The 5254-nt window shown below is 42.1% G+C and overlaps 1 protein-coding gene across 1 annotated transcript in view; it reads right to left on the bottom strand.

Annotated features, from left to right (window-relative positions):
* The window catches only part of LOC137290399 (U6 snRNA-associated Sm-like protein LSm4), a 439957-nt gene that overhangs the window by 31417 nt on the left and 403286 nt on the right, over positions 1 to 5254 (bottom strand). The gene's annotated exons all lie outside the window — the stretch shown is intronic.

Here is a 5254-nt window from a genome sequence, read left to right as displayed (position 1 = left end):
CAACAACTCGTTGTTCTTATCGCAATTATCAGTTTACGCTGGATTAAAGTGTTTTATAAATAGTTTACTTGGTTCGAGCGTTTTTATACGACCAAGTAATTCACCTTTGCTTTATCGTTGCTTAGCAATATAATCGTTAGCAAAGTAATCAATAGATTGTATATCCATTTATCGTGTACGAGCACGTTGTTTGGGTTGTGTTGCGGAACTGTCTTGCTTTGAGAGATATTCCTTGACACCGAAAGGGAATCGAAAACACACAATCTTATGAACACGGGGATCGGTAATATCAGATTACAACACGCTGTCTACAAGAAATACTGAAATTATCATGACACCACAGTTGTGTCTCGACGTCTAACGTGTGTTGGATCAATTTTATGTTACCAACAATAGGGTATTCTACCTGTCCTTGTAACACAATCGATAGTGCGTGTGTCGTTTCATGACTGGTTAAACCAAATGAATATTAAATTAAAAGCTAGAAAATCGGGACTATTCACGACGAAGGGCTATAAATTATTCAAATATCAGTCTAAGAATCAATAGTATTTGCCAGTGTGATATCAAATATTGATTTCAAACAAACCTTTTGATTGGTTTATTTCGATTTCTTTGTCAATGATGAATTCAGTTGTTCAATTTATCTCCTTCACCTAAGGGCGGTTGGAGCCTCGTGGTTAAATCGTTTGCTCGTCACGCCGAAGATCCGGGTTCGATTCCCCACATGTGTGCAATGTGTGAAGCCCACGTCTGGTGTCCTCCACAGTGATGATGCTGGAATATTGCTAAAAGCGGCGTAAAACAAATGTGTCTCACTCCTACACCTGAGTAGATGTATAAGGAGACCTCTGGCGACTGTTATAACTTCTTCAACTGTTTACAATGCCCATAAATCACTCGTACAGCTGAGTAAGTGTAAATCCAAGTACTGTCTTTACTAACGACCACAGTCTAATGACGTCCTACACAATCTCACGCCAAGAGGACAACACAAGGAGGAGTATTTTACTGGTAGCAAGACATGGAATATATAATATAATCACGTGTGCCATTGTGATTTTACGATACGAATCTTTTCATTTTTACCTGCAGTTTCCTTCTCCTTTAGGACACCGCTTGCTAACAATGCATTTACTACGACTTTCGGCTTACGATAATATTCGAATGACGTCAACAACTTTCTATTCTTACGTCATTTGCATCGTAACGTCATCCCAATTATATGATTCACAATATCATTCGAATGACATCGATAATACTGTCGATAATGTTTAAGAATGAAGATTTTTATGGATATCAACTTCTTTATGAGAGAACACAACGTTTCGGAGTTAATGCTTACTCCTTCATCAGGTGATTGAGAAAGAGATACAGAGGTGTATTTATATGTACAGGTAAAACAATAACAAAGTAACAAGTGGAATGAGTTAACGAAAGCTAGTATAAACAAGCACTGATAGGAAGCCGATAGTTAAGATAACAATGATGGAAGCCAATGGTAATGCATTACAGTTGATTGGATATGTTTACATAACATGATTGGGGATAAGGATGGAAGCCAATGGTGATACATTACGCATGATAGGATGATGTACATAACACACGATAGGGGGTGAGCATGTTTACATGAGGGTTGGTGATGTACAAACACAAGTATGTACTCGGGTAGATAGGCTATACATGAATTACATAGATAGAATGTACACAGGTAGATGAGATTAATTTATCAATAAGTCCCAGGCACTTGGTAGGTACACTCCTTGGTCGCGGTTGATGGCTGGTTTCTGTCTCCGGATCTCGATGGCCTCTTGCAGTTTCCTTTGGCGCCAGTTGTTGTTGTTGGTAGATAGTATCCTAGTGTCCTCCCATCGAATTGAGTGTTCAGGGTTCTTGAGAATGTGTTCAGAGATGGCCGATTTCTGGTCGAGTTTCCTGACTGAGGTCTGATGTTCCTTCATTCTGGTGTTGATTGGTCTCAGCGTTTCTCCAATGTATAGGTCGCCACAGTTGCAAGGGATCTGGTAGATGCATCCTCTCGGGTTAGGGTGTTCACAGCTGGATCCTTTACCGTTGGCTTTTAGGTAGGTCTTGATGGTCTTGCCACTGGAGAAGGTGACATCGATGCTGGCTTTGGTCTTGATGAGGCGTGATATTTGATGACTGATGGGGCCAAGGTAGGGTATGGTTACTCTGATGGGTGATGGAGAAGGTTTGGGGCGGGGTTCTCGGTCCTTAAGGGTCTTGTTGATGGAGGCTGTGACGAGCTGGGGGAGGGTAACCGTTGAGTGTGGTGAATGTCTTTCTGAGGTGGTCCAGTTCATTGTTTAGGGCATCGGGGTGGCAGAGGGCTTTGGCACGTCTGATAAGGGTGGCGATGATAGCTTGCTTGATCTGAGGGTGGTGGCAGGAGTTGTAGTGGATGTACTGGTCGGTGTGCGTCGGCTTGCGGTAAACTGAGGTTCTAAGTCCATCGTCTGTGGTGTGGAGGGATACATCAAGGAAGGGCAGGTGTTGGTTGGTCTCAGTCTCCATGGTGAACTTGATTCTTGGATGTTGGTCGTTGAGGTGGTTGAGGAGCTCATTGGGGTCGTTGTCATAGGCGATGGTGGTGAAGGTGTCGTCGACTTTGCGGTACCAACAGAGGGGCTGGAACGGAGCTGTGGAGAGGGCTGCTTCCTCGAAGGAGGTCATGAAGATTTCTGTAATGAGAGGAGAAAGAGGTGAGCCCATGGGGAGACCGTGGATCTGCTTGTATATCTTACCATTGAATGTGAAGTAGGAGGTGTCAAAGCAGCTGCGGGCGAGGTTGATGATGCTGTCTATGGTGAGCTGGGTGTCCAAGTCATCTATCCGGTTGGCTAACTTGCTGCGAAGGATGTCCAGGGCTTCTTCTAGTGGGATGTTGGTGAAGAGGTCCACGACGTCGTAGCTGACCATGGTGCCTGTGGGGTTGGATTCTTTCAGCTGGTTGACAAAGGATGAAGAGTCGCTGATGTAGGACTTGCCATCTTTGCCAAGTGGACCTTTGCTGGCGACCTATACATTGGAGAAACGCTGAGACCAATCAACACCAGAATGAAGGAACATCAGACCTCAGTCAGGAAACTCGACCAGAAATCGGCCATCTCTGAACACATTCTCAAGAACCCTGAACACTCAATTCGATGGGAGGACACTAGGATACTATCTACCAACAACAACAACTGGCGCCAAAGGAAACTGCAAGAGGCCATCGAGATCCGGAGACAGAAACCAGCCATCAACCGCGACCAAGGAGTGTACCTACCAAGTGCCTGGGACTTATTGATAAATTAATCTCATCTACCTGTGTACATTCTATCTATGTAATTCATGTATAGCCTATCTACCCGAGTACATACTTGTGTTTGTACATCACCAACCCTCATGTAAACATGCTCACCCCCTATCGTGTGTTATGTACATCATCCTATCATGCGTAATGTATCACCATTGGCTTCCATCCTTATCCCAAATCATGTTATGTAAACATATCCAATCAACTGTAATGCATTACCATTGGCTTCCATCATTGTTATCTTAACTATCGGCTTCCTATCAGTGCTTGTTTATACTAGCTTTCGTTAACTCATTCCACTTGTTACTTTGTTATTGTTTTACCTGTACATATAAATACACCTCTGTATCCCTTTCTCAATCACCTGATGAAGGAGTAAGCATTAACTCCGAAACGTTGTGTTCTCTCATAAAGAAGTTGATATCCATAAAAATCTTCATTCTTATGTATTTTCACTTCTAAATGACATTCAAAGACTTGTCGATAATGTTGTCCGGAGCCAAGACTCGCTTTTGTTCGTTAGATACCAAATCATTCACTCATTGCATAAACATGATATTACACGTGACATCGTCTAGCATCCTTTATTTATCTTTCCTCATGTATGAATATCGTTTTCTGAGCCGCCAACAAGCACATTTTCTATGTTACCCGCTGGGAATGCCGAACTGTGGGATTTTATTTGGTACATCGTGTAAGGAGTGCTTTTTCTGTATTGACTATAATTGCCTAACTTTGGTACTACAGGTATCCATGCTACAAACAGTTCAAAATTAACACTGAGGTGTTCGGAAATATAAACACGTTGTTCGCTGGTCCAGCAGGTAATGGATCTCGTGATGATGTGTTACTTGTTTTGTGCATATGCTATATTGTCCTCGAGGTTTATAGCTCTTCGTTAATTTATTGACAATGGACACCGAATGAGTGGACATTTGTAGCTTATAGTTTTAGGTAACTATGTATAGTTTGCTACCTTGCCATGCCTTACCCTGGAATGAAACATGGCAATATAAGAATGGGGTGAGTAACTCGTCATTATTTGTAACAGATCACGGGCGAGGCATTAACCTGGCACAGTCTGTTCATAGACAGGGAATTGAACCCGCGTATTCGACATACCAGGGCAATGCTTTAACCATAAGGCTAACTGTATACATGCTGTTATGACCTTGGAGCACGCCAAATCCAAAAGAGAATGCCAATGGCTTTGAAATGTTCAGCCCACGGGTGCTTCAATGTATCTTAGAAACGGTGTTAAAAAGACATATAGGCGTATAGACTTTACCCAGTACAATATACAAGGATGGTACTAGGATAGAATCTAAACACCTTTATGTCTTTCTAACACTGTTTGTAAGCGATACAAGCCCCTGTGCTATGCAGTAATTTGTTATATGTCGATATACAGTCCTAGTGAAGTAATGGTTTCGGTGCTTGTAGCAGTAAGTGAGGGGATTGAAGTTCACATCGGCACTGATTCAGCCATATCCTGAGAAAAACATGACATACACTATTTAACACATACATTTGGGATTACATTTTTTCAGTAAAACACATGAAGTCAAGTCTAACCCATTAAGCAACCACGGCACATAAAGTCCGTGGTCAGACTGCCAGTTGTCCGACTTCCATTTTATGGAGGATAAGACTGCTGGCTTTTTGTGCTGGCGATTAGGTGCCTGACTCTGAGGGTGTGGGTTCGAATCCCGGATGGGTCTGAACCCAACACAAGTACTAGTGAACGTACTTTACCAAGAAAGTAAATCCCACATATACCATGTGCTACATTTGACCATTTTGTGAATATAGCATCGTGTGTTCATAATAGCTATTACATTATTAAATAATAAGGACAAAATAAAGAGGAAATAGGAAAGTGGAAGGTAAACCAAGTGGATTATCACGAATTTAGCCAAAAATTAAGAAAAACAA

Source organism: Haliotis asinina, chromosome 7 (genome assembly GCF_037392515.1).
Source record: "Haliotis asinina isolate JCU_RB_2024 chromosome 7, JCU_Hal_asi_v2, whole genome shotgun sequence".
Lineage (NCBI taxonomy): Eukaryota > Metazoa > Mollusca > Gastropoda > Lepetellida > Haliotidae > Haliotis > Haliotis asinina.
The sequence above is the reverse complement of the archived record's forward strand: the minus strand, read 5'-3'. Positions and strand labels throughout refer to the sequence as shown.